A 20,206-nucleotide genomic window follows, 5' to 3' on the forward strand; every position below is an offset into this window, starting at 1 on the left:
TCTCATTCTGCAGTAGCTGCTAGTCCCTTATCTTCTTACGATTGTGCATTGCCATGTGTCGCGTCTCCTGTTTTCTCTCGTGTACCATGTGGTAGACTGCTTTGATAGTGGCTTGATGATTGTTTACTTTTGTTGTATTTTGCTTATTATGTATGGTTTTCACATCTCATTGCTAGGCAACACTTAAGATTATCTTAAAGCATTTATTATGCACCTTGTGTTATTTTTTTCTGCATGTGTAGTCAAGACAGGAACTCCTGTTCCAAACACTCTCATCTCATGTTTTTTGTGCATGTTTTAGATGTGGTTGCTGGTTTTGCTACCACTTGGCATCTTTAGCTTGTATTGCTTGTCCTGGCTCGCACTTGACAGTCTTCCTCATCTCCAGATGCTCTGCTGTGTGTGTGAAATCTTGCTTGATCTCTCTTTGTGCATCTTAGAACTCCTTTTTTTGTCTTCTTCTGCCAGTTAGTATTCCTCTCCTCAGTAACTGTCTATAATTCTTTATAGTCTGTTACTTCCCCCAGCGTCCCCAAAAGACATTTTGTTTGTTCTTTGTCTCCTAGCACCTCTGCTATTTCAATGGCTTCCCTGACAACCTGAAAGTTTATTCTGATGTAGTTCTTACAGGTTTTGAGAACAGTAGCAATACTTCCAGGTGCATTTTATCAGGGCCATGCCTACAAAGAGAGAAAAGATGTCTGCAGTATAAGGGTCCTGTTTTGGAAACTGCTGGCTGTGGTTGTTAATTATGTTTAGGGGGATTCTGAGTCAGTTTCATCTCTTTCTTTTACTCCTTCTTAAATGTCTGGTGTTAAGTACTATGGAACACCGCATATATACAGCACAGCAAACGCTGCTACCCAGGTTTCACTTTCATGAGACCAAAAATCTGTTTTAATTACTCAGAAGCAATTTTAGTATTAGTTAATGTAGTGAAACACAGTTTTGTTTTTATTAGTGATGTTCAGATCTGGTATGCAAACTCTTTTTGTAGGGCTGAATCTGTACCTTGTGGACCTGTGTGTTTAGCAAAACATAATGTCACTTTTAGGAAGCAAATGTTATGCTAGTTCACGCTTTTACTCTTTTAATCTTAATGGAGAACTTTAATTACTTGTGCAAGCAGGGAAAAAGTTGTTGAACGTGCAATGCAAATGAAACAAAGTTTTGGTAGTTATAAATATATGCAAGTCACTCGTAATTATAGCCAGGACTGGAAGTGTAAGTAATATTAGACATTTTGTTCATAGAGCAGAATATACCTGTGAGTACAGTAATAGAATTTATAGTGGTGAAGTTGAGCTTCGATAGGAATTTGTAAGGATTGGAAGGTGCTGTGTAGGTTTACAGGTTCTTCCACACTGAATCCTTTGTTCCTGCTGTTTGCTTCTCCACCTCTGACCTATACTTGAAGCTTCAAACAAGATGCTGAAGCAGGGTTCTGACCTGCAGTGACTCTCTAGATAGCTGCAACTGTATGAGAAGGGTAACAGGGCTCATAACCGGGTCAAGGCAAGTGCACAAATCTCTGGTGTGCTATAGCCTAGCTTGGATGTCTTAACATGTAGATGCCTTTTACCATAATGTCTCTTTGTGCTGTTTGCGTGTTTCTTCACGTTTTCTGCTGTTTTTAAAAGCTATGGTTTAATGGAGCTTACTGGTTATTTTGTTTGTCACTATTGTTTTAGTTGGATGCCTTCGACTAGAATGCTGTGATTAACTTTTTGTAGTTCTGGTGCTAGTGGTTTTATTCCCTGTGCTCAGGTGAATCCTTTGGACTGTTTCATTACCTTTCATTCATCAAAGCTTGCTTCCTACCTGCTCCCTCCCTTCCCATATTCCTCTTGGTGTTCACTGCCTTGTATTGTGTCCTGATAATCCCTTCATGTACTCCTGGGGAAAGGAGCGCTTCTTTATGCAGGATGTAACTTCTGCGTCTGTGATAGGGGTGCTTGGCCATGTTTGTTAGCAGTAGTATATCAGAGCTGCCAGATTTTTTCTAAACATGTCATCTTGTGTTTTGAAAAAAATAAAGGGTAGGATTCCAATGCTTCCTTAAGGCATTAAAGTGGCTTTGGTTTTGATGGGAGAATTGTGGTACCAGCTGCTTGTTGAATCTCTGATGTGATGTCAGAAGCTGATATTGGCCTCAGCTGACAAGGTGCAGAAGGGGTTGTGGGAAGGCCTGTAGCTCTCTACCATGAAGCCTCTGGCTGCAGGTTTTTCCTTGGGATTGGAGGGAAATGGTGATTTTTATTGTTTTGTTTAGCTGTCACTCTATGCTTGCATGAGTAAGGGTTTTGCGTTTTGTCTTTTAAAGGGCCTTGTGGAAGCCTCTTCACATTGTCAGGTAGCTGTCATTCAGCACTGGCAGGGTGTTAGCTTTGAAGCTGCTGTAGTGTTTTCCAAGTTGGGTGACTGAAGGTTAGAGGGTGATCTCATGGAAGTGATTTTTTATTGTAAACATGGAGTGACAGAGGGAAGAGTAAGGCTGTGACTGTCTTGACTCTTAGAATAACTGTTCTCAGTGCTTTACTGCAAGGAGGGGTTGGCTGGCAAATCTATAGGTGCTAGCTGGATGGTTGAGGGTGGAAGGGACCTCTGGAGGTCACCTTGTCCAGCCCCAGGTATTAGGGCTGAGCACCTAGGTTAAGAAGGTTCTGAGTTTTGTGCAAGGATACAATGTATCTACTTGTTAATCCATTAGATCTAATAGTAGCATAGCATATATGAGAAGTTCTGCATTGTTACGTTGTTACTATGGCTGTTCTGAACAAGTTGAGAATTGCTCTACCTTTCTGTTTCCTGGGTGATTGTTAAATTGATAACGTATTTAATTCAGATGGCTCATTTAGAACATTGATATTCTCAAGAAGCTGACCTAGTGAAATGGGGAGGTAACCTTTGGCTTGAGAAAAGATTACATTCCCATTTCCCCCAAGTGTTACTGAAGAAAATAGAATCCTAAACTCTTGACAGATCAGATGTAATAATTATTTCAGTATTCACTTCAGTATTGCCAGTTTCAAACTGACAAGGGGATCAGGACCACATAGTATTCATCTAAAAACTAACATGAAGCAGCAGAATTAAACCAGAGGCTGTGCAGACTCGCAGGGTATAAAACTACCCTGTTACCTGAGAATGAGAGCATGCAAGTGTGACGTCAACTTTTGTGAAAAATTCCAGGAAGATCTGGGGAGATACAAGCTTGTTTGGTGAACAAATGAACTGATCAAGTTAATTTTATTGTCTCTTACAGCTTTCAATAGCTGATAATGGCATAAATATGATATGCTCTGGATTAATCAACTTGGTATCAGTTGAACCTGTGGATCACCTCACAAAATATGCTTTTGATTATGACTGTTTATGTCTTTAAGAGAATCGCCTGCTCTTCTACTTCTTTTGGCTTGTAGCAACAAAGGCACTATGGGCCTCTGAATGTCTTTTGTGACTTTGTGATACTGTTCTTGGGTACAAGGGGTCTGATCAATACATTTTTAGGAAATGTTTGTGAACATATGTCAAAATGCATTAGCTGCGTTCCTGGAATTGGCCTGTGCAGAGCAGTATATTATGTATCAAGAAATTTCTGAATAAGGCTTGGGCTTCTACTGGGTAATTGGATAAGGGAAGAGGTTTGTATTGAATGTTCTGCTAGGCGCATGCAGTGGAGAAACTCTGTATTTGCTTTCATACAAGAGCCGTTTGAGGTAGTAGGAGCCCTGGGAGCTCAAGTTCCTGAGGGAGAATTAACACATAGGTAGGGCTTGGTGGCCAGCGCTGTGGATAAATATATAACCCCCAAAAATGTTGAGGGGGTATTTTTTCTCCATTACTTGCTTATGCCTTCCTGTGACACATGAGATTTAGTTTGACTCAAGCTCTAATCCATTCATGTGGCTTTTCTGTAGAGAACTAAGAGCATTGTCTCAATTTCATTGTTAGATGATGGGTTTGCTGGATGATGTTGCATCACAGTCAGGACTGTGTATCCAGAACCTGATTTTGGTCCTGCAGGATGTGAGACACTGGTATGTGAGCAACCCCAAGAAAGTACAAGATGTGAAAACCAAGGAGTTGGATTTCTTTGGCTGCAGAAAGCCACAGCCCCTCTAGATGAGCTGGATGTGGACTAATAGGCTCCTTTCAAGAGCACTGGAACAGGGGAGCTGTTGTGTACCTTAGCAAGTAGCAGGGTCTGACTGGGTTGTGTCTGTAGAACTTGGTATTTGGTGCTGAGGAATTGGTGTCTGTACTGTTTGCATTTCAGGGATTTTCTTAAATAGTTTTTTTACTTTGATTGGTTTTGGTGTTGAACTAATTCCAGGCTGGCTGCGTGGACTCAGTGCCTGTTTGTGTTGAAGTGTGCTGCTTGTGCTCTGGGTTTTACATCTAACAGTCCAGTTCTGTTCAAAAGAAATCCACCTCAGAAATCCAAAAGTTCATCCGCTCCAGGACTGCTTCATGATGTGCTGTTAGTAGGTACAATAAGGAAGTTTGCTTTATATATGCACTTCTGATCTGCAGGAAAAAGTTGATGTGGATGCACCTTTAAGACTTCAGTTTATAGTAAATGGTTGATGTTGAATTTACCTCTTGGCATTCCTCTGTAAGAACCTTAGCAGGAATAAGCCCCACAACAAACTGTGTGGCCCTTATGGTATTAGAAGCCATTATGGGAGAGTTATGAAAATTCTCAGTAATAGATTTGGTGTGGTCTGTTTTATGTGTGTTGACAAGCAACATGTACATCATTGCATTCAGAACTGCAGTTCTGAATTCATATGTTATATATAAGTAAATGTTGTGAATATGTTATATATGTTGTATATATATGAATATATATGTTATAGATAAGTAAATGCAGTTGTGAATTCATATGTTATATATAAGTAAAGCTGTTGGACATAGATTTGGTAATGTGTTTTTCAGAAAAAAATTGCAATCTCTGAAGCTGTTAGTGTTTCCCCGGGAAGTTGTGAATGCTCCATCCCTGGCTGTGTTCAAGGCCAGGTTGGACAGAGCCTTTGGTGGCATGGTTTAGTGTGAGGTGTCGCTGTCCATGGCAGGGGGGTTGGAACTAGATGATCTTAAGGACCTTTCCAACCCTAACTATTTTATGATTCTATTATTTATTGTCTGGCACTGCCATAGCTGTGGCTTGGAATGGGTCATTGTCCAGGAAAAAAAAAATAAATCTAGACAAAGGTATTTTTGCTGTGGAGTTTTTGGGGCACTTTGAGCACCTGGAGTGATCCTTCCAAGTAGGAAGAGGCATGTGAGGGAGAGCTGTACCTGTTCAAGAAATGCTGTCAAGTCCTCAGCAAGCACAGCCTACCTGTACCCACACAGGTTTTCTGTCTTCTCTGACAGGCAAGATGCAGATAAGGAGGACAAGAAAGGGGAATTGAGGAAGGATAGCCCAGAAACTCGGCATTTGTTTCTACTTGTCGGCGGAAGATCACACTCCAGAGACTTATTTTGGTTGCTCTTCTAACACTTAAGGCTGGCCTCCTGCCTGCTGCTTTTTAAGGTTAACATATGTGGGTGCAGTGTTACTAAATCATGGAGTGTGCATCATCTGCAAATGTTTTAGAGAAAATCTAGGTTGCTGATACTGCTTCAGTCTTCTAAGCTTTGGAAGTGTTTGATTTAGTGAGACATGTATGCAATTATGACATCACTTTTTTCAGATGATTGTGTCAAAACTATGAGCTGTAGGCTTTTCTTGCCTTGTTTTGTGAGACTGTTTTGTCTTTGCATGCCAAATAGGATATTCACTGTGACTTCTGACAGTCTTGTGCTGTGAAGTGACATGGAGCCATGTCACAGCTTGATACCTCAGTTCCTCCCCTTTGAGGAATCAAGTTGTTGGGCTAGTGATTAAACATCATGTCTAATGGTCTAAACCTGTTTCAAGATTTTTTTCTACTGCTTGTTCAAAATATATATTAAGCAGGTCTTGTAGTTTTGCAAGGCTTTAGATTCCAATGTGCTATCAATCACAGCATCGCAGTTCTCTGTTGGGAAGATGAAATATGTTTTAACTTTCTTGCCCCAAACTGTAAAAAATAAATAACTCCTGTAATACATGTCTAGGTGATAGTAGTAGCAGATCTTTATTTGGGCAATGAGGATCTTTGTAATTCCTAGGTTTAAGTAATGGATGTAAGGTTTAAGTGATGGATGAGGGAGGGGCTCTTCAAATTTTTATTTTTAAACCTTAAGAATTGGCTCCTGTTATAGTACTTACAGTCAAAAAAGCTCCCAAATACACTATGAACATTGAGGCAAGGGTGAAGTCCATTGCACTAGTTCAAACAAAAAAGCATTAGAAAATCCAGATTTGTTTCTAATGGCTTTAGCTGTAGTCTCAGTTACTAATTCCATGAAAGTAATTGTGTATTTTTTTCTCTGTGTGTTATTGAGACACAATTGTGCATCCCTTCATGGTTTTAAACTTTCTATTTGAGTCTTTTACTTAAGTTATATGTGGAAGTGAGATTTCCAGTGGTTCTGGAAACTTGTTTTTTTCATAACAAATGTGAATTATTAAAAGTGTGTGAGGCCACTGTTCCGATTATTTGCGTGGATACTTTAAAACGAAGTTGTTCTGAACTACAGAGTAGCAAAATTGCTCACAGGGGTCACCATATTGAAGCACTAAGGATAACTATCCAGATTTGTAACTGAGGATGTTGCAGGATGTGGGATTTTGTGTGTTTTGGTTTTAATTTCACTTTGTTCTAAGTGCTGAGCTTCCAGGTAAGCTGCTGATACATGTCAGGGCACTTACAGAATGGATTACATTATGTATTGGGTATGCATAATGTTCCCTGATGGTTTTGTTCACAATTGCTGCATTTAAAAATGATCGAGACATCTAGACTTGTGAAACTTGTATTTTCCATAAAAATAGGCTTTCTGTATTGTTTCTTGTTAAGTTTCTCCTTGGATGTTGTCCAAGGAAATCCAGGGTTTTTTTGCTTTCATTGTTGGTTCCTTTCTTGAAGACACGAAAGTGTTTCAGAATCTACCATTATAAGTAGTTTTAAAGACATTTACTGTTAACTTTCCCTGGTAATTCATTCATATGATACTTCCTTGATTTCTTTCAGATTATATTTTTCTTCTTTTTTGCTATGTAGAAGGACATATAGCAGCAGGAAACTGCTGTGCTTGGGAACCCAAGGGAACTAATATTATGCAAAGCAAGGGAACTAACATTATGCAAAGAAAAGGATAAAACAAGCAGTCCTGAAGGATAAAACAAGCAGTCTTGATTTTCTTTTTCTTTTTTTTTTTCCTTGTTGTTCTGTCTGCAGCAGCAATAATGTTTCAGCTCTTCCTCTCTATACTTCCCACTTCACTAATCCTTTAAGGATGTATCCATAATAGCTTAATCTTCAAATTGCAAATGAGCTATTTTTCTTCCTAGAAGTTCTTTTATTTGACCTGTAATTCATTGAAAGGAGTGGCCAATTTCTTGGCAAGGAATGGTAGCTAACCTGTGCTGGTGGCCTCTGGTGCTTAAGCAAGGCTGTAGGTTTTATGCTTGTTTCATATTCATCTCCTTTGCAGAAGTTCTCATCTATGTGCCTGTGTTGGTATCCAGAACAGCCACATAGTTAGCCTAACATACAGTTTTGTAAATGGCTTTCCACTACTTGACTGCTGTGGACTGTGATCATCATCTTTGTCTGTAAAGAAAACTCCTAGAGGCTGTCTTAATTTCATTCTGTTAAACGATAAACATTTTATGCTCTATCTGGATTCATTTTACAATTAACATTGACAGTGGTTTCTAATAAGATCTAGAGAAAACTAGGAAGATATTTGGAGGTATCTTTGACGCTGCTTTAAGTACTTGTTAAAATAATAAAAAAAATGGAATTACGCATATAAAATGTCCCTTAGTTGGGGTGGTGCTCCTTGTGCTCAGCAGAGCCAGTAACAAAAAGGCCATGGTGCTGTTGCACAGCTGAGCCAGGAAGAATGAAAGTATTAGCGACAACAAAGGGATTTTAATCTCTAAGAATAGGTCTGATATTAAAATGAAATAAAGGAAATAAAGGAGGAAATTAATGTGTATCTGAAATGTTTTGGTTTTCCACAGCATCCTAGGGGGCTAACAAAATTCATGCAGCATATGAAAACATGCAGTTTTGCTTTTGATTTACTTGTTAGTGTTTGTGCTTTTGTTTAGCTGCATGCTGGACCTATTGAAAGTTTGCTTCTGTCAATTTTGGGTTCCTAAGCTAGGTTTGTTCTTTGGGTTTTGTTTTTTTTGTTTGTTTGTTCGTTTCTTCCTGCAGCCTAAAATTCTTGTTTCTCCCCAAACTATGAGATTTGGGGTTTCTTTTGTTTGATGTTTTTGTGTCCATCAACCTTGTTTAGATGTTGTTAGGTCTGTATAATAGTGATTGTTTGCAATCTTATGTGTATGGTAATGTGTGGTACATGTGGTGGTGTATGTTACAGTTATGCAAACAGTAACACAGTTTGAATGTAACACTTCAAAGTAGGACTGTGTATTACTGGGCTCTAATCTGATGGATTGCTAAATGCAAATTTCTGGAATGACCCAGTTTACAGGCCTTACAAACTGTTCTTGATGTCAAACAAATGAGTGGTGGAATGAGAAGTGAAGACAACTCATAAGCACTCCCTCATCTCTGCTGGATGTGAAATTCTTCCTTCTCAGTGTTAAACTGGAAAATTTGCAGAGAAAACCAGAAGATGTATAGGAGCTGTTGAAATAAAGTCACTCTGCAATCTTTCTCTGACTAAAGACAAAAGGAAGAAATACGGAAGCCTTGCTTTTATTACATGGGCTGTAATTCTGAAATGCTGCTCTCTCCAGCACTGAAAAGTGCTTTTGCCTGTTGAAAAAAACAGTCAGTGCTGACGAGAACCTGAGAAAGCTGTGAAGTAGCCTTATTGCACTGATTTGGGGTGAATAGCTTCTCCTTTAAGAGGAAATAATTGTTTTTTACCTACTCTGAAAATATTGCAGATTATTTTACAGTTTGATTAATCAGTGTTTTATTACATTTCAAACTGATTTAGATTAACTTTTATAGTTCATAATCACCATTTCTGTAGTGCTCTTTTATGTGATATAGATGTTGTGATGGGAGAGTAGAAGGACTGTATGCCATTTAATTTGTGATGCTTTCCAATCGTATTAGCAATTGCTTTACTCAGCGTTGTGTGTAACAGTGGTACTACAATGTTACAGCAGAAAGAAGTCCGTAAAAATTCAGCCTATATGGAAACCTCTTCCAATTTCCTATTAGGAATTATTTAAAATCTTACTTGGTGGAAAGGAAATCTTATTCAATTCAAACACTTTTTTCAGTTGATTGAAATAAACTTATTTTCCATCTGGAGTCTACCTATCTGTTACGTAGAATAGAAAGTATTTCTTTGGTCAGTTTGTAAGCTGTGTGGTTCGTAGTTTCTGTTCTACTGAATATTGTCCTCTTTATATTTCTGCTCCAGTAGCTTTCCAACACTACAAGCTAGACCAGCAGCATTCAAAACAATTAGTGAATTACAATGTTTGCCTCTGTCTGCTGAGCATAGTATTTTGACAGTGAAAATACAGATTGAGGGTATGAGCTAGTCAGTTGCATTTTGCAGCTCACAGTGGTAAAAGAAGAAACCTCTGTTGTACATAAGTTATGTACTATATTTAAAAATTAGGTGTAATTCGCATTCATGTTCAGTTGCATGGTACAGAGTTCCCATACCAAAGTGTGCAAGTCTTTGTGTTTTCTGGTTGAGTAATAATAGGTGCTTAGTCAGAAAGCTGTGTTCATTTTGGAAAAAGAAGAAAAAAATATCCAATCCTCTGCTGGACAGATGGAGACTTACCTATCAATGAGTTACTTACTGACCTACTAATTTCCTCAATCATGATGATTTATGCCTTTCACACACTTACCTTTCTTACCTCCAAATGGATATGATTTATAAAGACCTTAATTTTCTGTTAGTGAACTTAGGTTTAAGGACAATAGCTGAAGTAGAGCAGTTGCTTTCTGGTTTCCAGGTCCTTGTAATTCATTGGTTGAAAATCTCTGTCTCTGTGTAGTTAGATATTGTTTTGATCTCTGACTTTGTGTGATTGGTTATTCATTTGGTCACTGGAGATACCTACTTCTGTTTTCTTTTTAAATAATCTTTTCCTTAGTGATGTCATGCAGTATGGCTTCTGAAGATAATATTTTTTTTTAATAACCATGTATCAGTTAAGAAATAATGTGATTTAAAGAAAAAGTGCTATTTGCAATTGAGAATACTAAACATCCTTGCCTGGTCTTGGTTTAAAATGTTTAATAAGAATCTAGTACTGTGTGTCAAGGAACGTATCCTGGTGCCTATTTCCATTCGCTAGTCTTCTTGGCCTCCCCTCCACATCATCCACAAGCTCTGTGAATGCCTTCAAAGGAGTGCAGGATGCTGTCAGTGAGCTCTGGCTCGTTTCTTGCTATTTATAAATGCTTCTGTATAACCCTTGCATTTACTGAATAAAAATAATAAAGCCAGATGGTGTTATTGGGAAATGCATGTGTGTCCTGGTTTTAGCTAGGATAGACTACTGTGCAAGAATGGAAATTTTTGAAGCATTCCACCCAAAAAGGACTGTCATGGTTTAACCCCAGATGACAGTGACTGAGTACCATATAACTGCTTGCTCGCTTCCCCTTCTGGTAGGATGGGGAGGAGAACTGGAGAAAGGTAAAACCTGCATGTTCAGTTAAGAACTGAAATAAAGTTAAATACTTTTATAATAATAAAAGGGAAAAGAGAGAATAAACCCAAGAAGGACACATGATACACAATACAGTTGCTCACCACCTGCTGACAGGTACCCCTCCTGACCTGAGCAGCGATCTTCCCTTCTGGATAATTCCCCCAGGTTTATATACTGGGCATGATGTGCTGTAGTATGGAATACCTCTTTGGCTAATTCGGACCAGGTGTCCTGTCTCTGCTTGCTCCTGGCTTCTTGTGCCCCTCCTCACTGGCAGAGTGTGAGAGACTGAAAAGTCCTTGATTGGAGTAAGCATTATTTAGCAACAACTAGAACATTGATGGTTATCAGCATTGTTCTCAGACTAAAGCTGAAATAGGCACTGCACCAGCTACGAAGAAAGAAATTCTATCCAGTCAAAACCAGGGCAATATGAACCTAACCATATTTTGCAACCCGTTTGCTCCCTTTACCTCTCAACCTCCAGTTTGTGATCAGTAATATTAAAAGGTGTGTTTCTGGTGGTGTCTTTCAGCTGGTGCTCTACAGTGGGTTTGGAGGACTGTCAACAACATGTCTTGGGTAGCTCTAACTGCCAGCTCCAAGCTGTGTTCTGTGTAGGCATAGTTTAGTTGAAGGTGCTGGTCTTACCTATACTGATTCTTATATCTCACTTTTTTTTTTGCCAGATCATTTGGTTTGGCATTCCCTCATTAGTGTCTAGTATCTACCCAAAATGTATAGTGTCACCTATGAACTGTGAGATTTCATTGCATGCTCTACTCTTCAGGTTGTCATTTAAAGTGCTGAATAAAGCCAGTCCCAGCACCAATCCCTCAGCAGGAGACCTTTCAGCTGCCTATTCTCCGTCCTGAAAACTGGCCATTAAACCTTGCTTTTTTGTACCCTGTTCATTAATTTTCTGTTTGTAAGACCCTTTCCTCCCATCCTGGAGCAAGTTGGTTTCTTTGATAGCCTTTGGTGTAGAACCTTGTCAAAACCTTTTTCATCATAGGACTGTACGTGGCTGCTGGGCCTCCTCTCTTCTTAACTGATGCACTCCAATGGCTCAGGTGGGTTGGTGAGGCAGAGTCTCTCTTCGCAGAAGCTATGCAATGTCTTTTCCAACAGACCACGTTTAACCCTGACTCCAGTAAGTTTATTTGTGTAGCCCCTCCTGGCTTTAGTAAGGATGGATGATAAACTTTCTGGTCTGTAATTCCCAGGATGTCTTCTGTTTGGTTTGGCTATGGTTTTGTGGTTTTGGTTTTTTTTGTTTTTTTTTTTTTTTTGGGGTTGGTTGGTTGGTTTTGTGTGTATGTGGTTTGGAATCTCATTGTTAGCTTGCCCGGTCTCTGGTGGCATTTTTTTGCAGTACTGGGTTACCTTTTGTCACTTGCCTGCCTCTGACTTTGTATATAAGTTTCATTCAGTAATCTCAGATGAAAGCAGTGATCCTGGCCACTTCTTAGCATCTAATTTGTCTATTTGGAGTGATAGTCTGTATTTATTTCAAGTTAAATAAACCTCTGTTGACCTAGCTCTTCTCTTTCTCCAGAGAAGCTGTGGCTGCCCCATCTCTGGTAGTGTTCAAGGCCAGGCTGTATGGGGCTTTGAACAACCTGGTCTAGTGGGAGGTCTCCCAGCCAATGATAGGGGGTTGGAACTAGATGATGTTTAAGGTCTCTTCTAACCCAAGTCATTCCATGATTCTGTGACCTGTCTACATCTACTGCAAAGAACGTGTTGGTGTGGTAATCTCTTGAACATCTCCAACAAGAAAGACACATTTAATGAATTACTGAATTGCACTGCTGTAACTTTATTCCTGAATGAAATTTCTTACAGTTTCATCATCAAGCAGTCTGTAGGGTAGCATCCTGGTTTTTATTTCATTTAAAGAAATAAAGGGGTTTTGCAAATTGAATGAATTGCCAGTCTAGTTTGCTTGGGTAGATACATAGGTTTTAAGACATGCCCTTACTTCTAAAAGGTTTTAAAAGATAGAAATTCACCAAAATAAATTTTACAGCAGGGAACTTGTTAGAAATGCAGGCACTGTAAGTGAACATGTTAAAGCTGAAACTTGTATTGAATAAAATGTATTGAATTTCAAGGTTTTAGCACTGTATTTGTATGCAGTCATTTTTCTTTTTAACTTGTAAATGTATTTGTGAATATGAACACTGCTTAAGACTGAATACCGATATTCATATTTTCTTTTTAAGACATAATTTCAGTTGTCTTCTATGTGTTTGCCTTCCTCAAAATGTGTATTAAAAAAAAAAAAAGGGGAGGAAAATTAATCTAGTATTTAGAAAATTAACAGAGATGTGGTATCTTCTTAAATTTCTGACCAAAAGAAAGCAGAAAGCTGTAAAATGTGAGTTTCATCACTTCTGGAGTATGGAAGATGCATTCCTACAGCCTCTGTGCTCTTTCTAACAGATTAAGTCGAAGACACTGTCATTGAATTAACAGTATCCCATTATTATAAGGGTATCAGTTATCCTGTCTGCTGTCATGAGATATGAGAGCCTTACATGACAGCTGGTTGGAATGATCAGATTGATACTATGGCCAGGAAAGACAGAACTGGGCTAGGCTGGTTTCTGAAATTGATTTCTCAGTCAAGATAGAATTGTATCTTGATCAGGTATTCAATATTTTGCAGTCCAGCTCAGACAAATATACAGAGTATTTCCCATTCCAGCTGCAAGAGTAGAACTTGCTATTAGCATAAAACCCAACACCCCCCACCAAGTTGCATGAGGGCTGCTTGTGGAGTCCCAGGCTGTTTGGCTGCAAGCCTTAAAGTACACATATTGCAGTAATTTCCATTCTTCACCTGAGCATCAGATTCATGGAACAATTTAGTAAGAGGCTTATTTTTGGTTACTCTTAATAGGTAGCTTGCTCAAGCGGAGGTGCCTGTTGGACTTCACTGGCAGGGGTGGGTGGATAAAAAAATCAACACAAAATAACTTTGCCACTGCCTGCCTCCCTCAATCTATTAATGGATTTAAGTATGAAGATAAGAATGCCTAAAGGGATGGTATCTGGTGTAAGTTGCCAAAGGTGGAAAATAATGCTAAAAACTTGGTCTTTTGTCTGGTTATATAGTGAAACCAGTATGCCATTTAAAGATGAGACGGTATGAGTCCTGAAGGCGCAGTTAAAAGGAGTAAAGATCCCCTGAAGAACACTGATCACTCAGATACAATAAAACATGAAAGAAAACCAGAGTCTTGTGGAATGTGGGAATTAATGGATTCCTTCCCCCCCAAAATATAGGTTGGTGGTGGTTTTTGTTGTTTGTTTGTTTGCTTGGGTTTTTGTTTGTTTTTTTTTTGTGTGTGTGTGTGTATGTGACTCAATTAATATACAAGCTGCTAGTTTCTGTGCTAGGCCATGGTAAGACTATTTGAGACAATTGTTTGGTTTAGAAAACACTGTTCTGACACTCAGCCTCGTGCTTGTGCTCTGGGATCTATTGAATGTCAGTAGTAACAGATTCAAATACTGGCACCTTGAAAACAGGACTCATTTGCACAAGGTTCTGTCTTGTAATGAGATGGTTAAGGAAAAACATCATTACAAGAGGTGAAAGAATACTCTAGATGTGTTATACTAGTGTAAAATCTGTCACTTAGTCAAGTGCGATGCAGTGTGGTGATAGCAATTTTTTGAGTCCCAACACGCTGGCAACAGAAAGGAAAGCAGGAGAATCCAGTGGAGCCAGGTTATTCTAGAGTTCTTACGGTCACTCTTAGTAAATATTTAACAGGCTTGAGCTCTTCTATATTAATTTTTTGAAGTTAAATATCAAATTGGTGATTTTAGCAAGAATCATTGCATGTGCACTAGTGTAAATGTTCTAAGATTGTTTCGTTTCAAGCATCAGTTATCTGGAAAATGTACTGCAGTTGCTAATATAGCCCAAGGAAAGGAGCCACTCTTCAAAAGAATGATTGCTGATATTGTCATGACGTTTTAAGTTGTATCTTTTTATTATGCTGTCCATTGATTCTGTTTAAATTGAACCTTGGTTGTTTTATTTAGATGAAATATGGAAGCCTGCCCCATTTTCTGACAAAGCTGGGTCCAGGCAATGTTTCATATGAGTTGATCTTTAATTTTTAGACTGTAGTTGTCATCCTAGAGACCCAGTGATATTCCTAGCATAAACACCTGTGGCCCAGAAATGGAAGCAGATGAGTGCTTAGATTTCCTGCATATATTGAGTTGCTCTTTGTTATTTCCTTTACCCAGAAAAGATAGAAACAAATCATTAGTCTCTTCATCCCTCTAGATTCCATAGCAGATCTGTTTAGACCTGCCTACATAGGCTTCATGTTCTAGATTAATGTTTGGCAGCAGGTTTACAGTTTTCACTAGCCGTTTGCTCACTGGGCATCATGGAGATTTATTTATTTTTTTTGTCTTCTGTCCCTCCAAACTAAATCCCCATCTTCAAACTGTCAATCCTAGCACAGTGATGGAGAACGAGACCGTTACCTGAATGGCTTCTTGCTCTTTGCTATGCCTAGAGCTTTATTTTTCACCAAGACAGCATTGTTGTTGGGACTGCACTAAGTGTTTTGCTTTAATGAGGGCAGTATATAGGGTCCCTGGTGGCCGCAGCTGAGAACTGCTGAGCTGGCTTGTGATGCTTGAGCGTTGTTAGGGCTTTGTAAATGCGTTGTAGAACCTTCTGCATTGGAGTCCACGGTGATTGTCCATGCAGCCCCTGGAGCTAATAATTATTCTCTCTTCCTTGATGATGCTTCCCATGGCTTTGTGCTAGGCTTTTTTGCTGTTCTAATTTTCAGAGGCTGAAAGAGTCTGACAGTCTTCTCTGTTCTGCTTGAGAATATACTTACTGCACTTGATCTTCTGATTCCTCTTTTTCCTTTCTTTTTTTTTTTTTTTTTTTTTTGTCCTCTCATGAAGAACTGTAGTTATCAATCAGGGATACGAACAGGGATATCTGTAACTTTTAAGCACCCTTCCTCTGGTTACTTTTTCTTATCAGTGTATTTGATACATCCTTTTGAGGGATCTGCAATCAGCTTGAACTACATGTAATCATGTTCAGGAAGAAAAACTAAAGATTTTTTTTTGTTTGTTTGTTTTTATCCCTCCCCCCCCCCCAAATCTCCGATGTCTCCTACTTCCATTTGTCACTCTTAATCTTGGGGGTCATCTTTTCTCTTTATTGTGTGGTAGGTTTGTTTTTAAATGTATTCCTGCTGCCATGAAATTTTACTGTGGCTTTCACTGCTCATCATAAATTCAGTCCTTTCTTTCAGCTCAGGAGCTAAAGTGGTTGTATGCACCCTGGTTAACTTACATTTCAATTACTTCAGGAACAGCCTCTTTGTCTAATCCCTATGCTTTCTGTAACTAAAATGACTGTCTAAAATTGGTTTTGTCTTTTCAGTTGGACCTCGAGATTGAATTGCCAAGCAACAGGCACTTAGTGTTGCCTTGAGCTTAAAGCTGCGTGTGGCTTCAGGCTGCATGTTACAGTCCCTCTGTGTATTCCCTTTTCTTATTCTTGCCTTTTTAATTTCTACTCCCCTTCCCTCCCCCCGTCCTCACATACTGTAGTTGTTGATATGTTTTTTATTTTGCTTTTTCTTTGCTTGTTCAGTGTTTGGTCTCTTCTTTCCTGTATAATTTCTGAAGATCCATTTTTACTTTGGCATGTCAGTATAAGTCCTATTTTTCTTTTCCCAGCATTGCAGAAGAAATAGTTGTCCTAAGTTTCACAATACCTACTTTTAGTATTTGTGGCATTCTCCAATCATTCTCAAACAAATATTTGATATGGTCTCAATTTCAATAGGTAGGACGGTTATAGCAGTGATTATTTGGAAGGAGGATTTTTCATAACTGTGTTTGAAAATTGATGGTTTAGAAACAAAGTGTCTTTGGATGAGCAGGCTGAGTTCCAGGGCCAAGAAAAATCAGAAGTCATGTATTTCAGACTGACCTTTTTCAGCTGGAAAGTCTGGCTGTCTGGAGAATGGTGAAGTTTTGGCAAACTGCTTTGTGTGAGCAGTCTCTTGTGTGGAGAGCTGGCTCTTCTCAGTTAGAAGTAGGTAAGTGGTCATCCAGTACTTGCATAACACAGATTTAATCTGTAGACTGGTAGACCCAGGATTTGATAGAAATAGTTCTCCAGTTCTGTCCTTACTGATGAAGTATTGATAAGGCACAGAATATCACCAGTACGGAGAATGTTATTTTTTTCTGTTCATTTTAATGTCATAACTGTTCTTTTTAATTTTAAAATTTCTGTAACAGAAATTGAATTTGTAAGCTCTGTTGAATGTGCTAGTCGTTATTTTGTCTAACAGGACAACATCAAGAAGTCTTTGCATTTTTCTCTTCTTCCATGGGCAGAATACCTAGTCATGGCGAAGACCTTGTGGGATTTCTGTAATTCAAACAGTGTATGTGGGAGTGATGGGTAACTATGGGAGTAGTTGTACTGTAAGTCACTCAAGGGTTTGAAATGGAAGTAATCAAGGTCATGCAGCCTGGCTTCATTCTGCTGTTACTTTATTAGTTCTTTTTCTTATTTACTTGATCTAGACAAACCCTCCCAGATTTTCAGTGTGTTGCATGTGTTTCTCTGTAGGTCACTTTTGATTGTAGAGAATTAAGATTTCTCCTGACATAACAAATGTCCACAGTTGATTACAGCTGTGGAGCACAAAGGGAGAGACTGACATAGCGCATACTTGCTGCATTAGACATTGGTGAAGAGATGGGCTGCTGTTTTGCCCTTTCTTTTGAGATACTGCCAAAAGACAACACTAAATCTGAGAAGACATTTGTGCTGTTCCTTCCTTATTATGTTATGGAATTCCTCATAATTGCCCAAATCAATATTTTTGAAGTGTTAAGCATTATATGCATTACTGCTTAAAAATTCTTTTGTTGTGATGCTTTTTTTGTTCTAAATGTAATGTTGGGGAATATGGATGTTGATTTTTATTCTGTGTAATTTGAAGTGAAAAGGAACCTTACAAACCCAGATTTGAAGCCATTGCTGAATTTATTGCTTGGGGTTTTGTAGTGCTTGGTAGTAGGTACACCAGAACTTCAACGAAAAGAGCCATAAGGATTTTCAGTATTCAGTATTTATTGTTGTCTCTATACTATACTGATCATTTAATCTGATTATTGAGATTTTACATTTTTAAGTTCAGTTTTGGTTTCTTACCACTTGATGGCAGTGAAGGAGCTAGTGTTGCCAGGCAAAGGTTCAGGGCAAGAACCCATTATGAATAACAAAAGAGGAGGTACAAAGGAAGCCTCTGACATTTAATATTGTTCACATTTCTAGGTGATATTACATATACCACAAATGACAGTCGAGGAAGAAAAGCCTCTAGATGGAGCTTTAGTACTTCCAATGGGGAAATGATTTTTATACTCAAGTGGTTTGCTCCTATTTATAATAATTATTTCAAAAAAACAACTTTCCCATTTAGGAATGGAATGATACCAGACATAATCAATAAGTAATATCAGTGCTTCTGCTATTATAAACATACTATACATGCAGTTGTGCTGTTTTCCTCACACCTTCTGTTCAAATCCTACAGCCTCTCAACATTCTTAGGAATTCTCAGGTATTGTTAGAAATGTGCAATGTAGATTAAGGATAAGCATAATTAATCAGGCTTTAAAAAAAAAAAAAAGAAAGAAAAAGATAATTGGATTTTACTGGTGGACCAAAAAGAAACAGGGAAAATACTCTTCAAATTGGAAATTGCCCTGCAGTATTTACTGTTTTTTGTGGTCTGGTCCCAGTGAAGAAGTGTTTGTTGTAACAATAATATTACAACGCATGGATGTGTGTTTGAGGCACTTTATTAGTGAAGGTTCTTTTGCACTTCCTACACCCATGTACATCTCTTGCCAAGCTGGTATGGGGAAATGAACCATATAATGGCCCTGCTATAGTAATTGGCTCCACATGGGTGGACTCTAGCACACAGACAAAACCTTATTTGAAGTAATTGGTGCTTTGTGTAGGTACAAGGGTCTGTACATGCAGATTTATTTTGGATCCTGGGTCAAACCTTGGCATTAGTAAAGGTTTCAATTTCATGCAGTGTCTTTGACATTTAAGTGATTTTGAATGAGTATCAAAAACATCCATGCAGATGATAGCAAGCAACTTGATTGAGCTTGTTTGTTAAAAATACACGTAGTTAATATTTTGAAGCTGTATTCTTGAATGAATACCAAAAAAGAATTTGGATTATTAAGTTTTGTGAATGTACAGCCTGTTACTAATTTTAGAAAATATCAACAAAGCATAATTATTAAATATCTTAATAATTAGCAGCATTGTTCTAGTTCTATAAGAGGCAGTACTACATGAACTCACAGATGAGAATTGGGGAAGATCTGCTGGAGTTATGAAATATTTACTTTGGTTTCAGATGCAGTTTTTATTATTAAAAAGCATTCTTATTTTTAAAAAGCATTTAAGTGCATTATTTCTACTCTTAGGTGGCATCTGTTAGCCTAACTGACGGATTGCTGTTGCTGGTTTAATATAATTGCAGCCAGAGCATACTTATTAGACAAAAGTTCATCTTGCCAAATAAGTACCGAATACATATTCTTTCTAGTGTTAAAAAGAAAGAGTTAGAATACAAGAGTTGAAGATAATGCAGTACTTAGAATGATTGTTTCAGCCAGTGGAGACTTGTTTGCTGGAAATGCCTTGGTGAGATCTTAGTGTTTCTTCATCTCTGGCATTAGTTCATCACATTGCACGAAGCAATATTGAAATGAGTTTCTTGTCAATGCTGCTTTAAGTAAGATTTGTTAGAAAACAATGGAATTTTACTTCATTGTGTGATATGGGTTGGCTACATCTATTTTAATGTCAGTGGAAAATCTTAGCTACTGCGGTGCGATACAATTTTAAGAGAACCTAGTGCGAGCTTTTCCAGCTGCTACTATTCAGTTTAGGGAAATTTGAAATATGAAAGATACAAGGAAAATTATCACAGTGTTTGGAACATGAAATCAATTTGTTTTAGGAAGTGAGCATTAATCTTGCTCTGTCTGCTTGCCAGGCTTGATCAGCATAATAGCCAAAAATCAGATATGGGAAGAATGCATATATTTGTGCAAAATACATTTTATTCTTCTAGGTGATTGTCAAGAATTTTAGCAAATGTAACTTAAAAAAAATCTGGTTTATTTGGTTTTTTTTTTGTTTTTTTTTTCACCTGAGGTATAAAGGTGTCTGGCTGATGGGCAGTTGATGCATTCAGGAATTTATGTTAGATGACTGCACACAATTGTTAAATCTTTTATTCAAGAAAAAACTTTTTAGAAAAGGGGGGAAAAGGCTGTGGGTTTAATGCAACTCTTGCACGTCCTGCAGGGCAACTA

General features: G+C 38.3%; 1 protein-coding gene across 1 annotated transcript in view; it reads left to right on the forward strand.

Annotated features, from left to right (window-relative positions):
* The window catches only part of DNAJC1 (DnaJ heat shock protein family (Hsp40) member C1), a 110,278-nt gene that overhangs the window by 825 nt on the left and 89,247 nt on the right, over positions 1 to 20,206 (forward strand). The gene's annotated exons all lie outside the window — the stretch shown is intronic.

The sequence above is a fragment of the Neopsephotus bourkii genome, unplaced genomic scaffold (genome assembly GCF_033783945.1).
Source record: "Neopsephotus bourkii isolate Nb327-2 ecotype Australia unplaced genomic scaffold, CSIRO-AGI_Nbou_v1 NB_53, whole genome shotgun sequence".
NCBI classification, from domain to species: Eukaryota; Metazoa; Chordata; class Aves; order Psittaciformes; family Psittacidae; genus Neopsephotus; species Neopsephotus bourkii.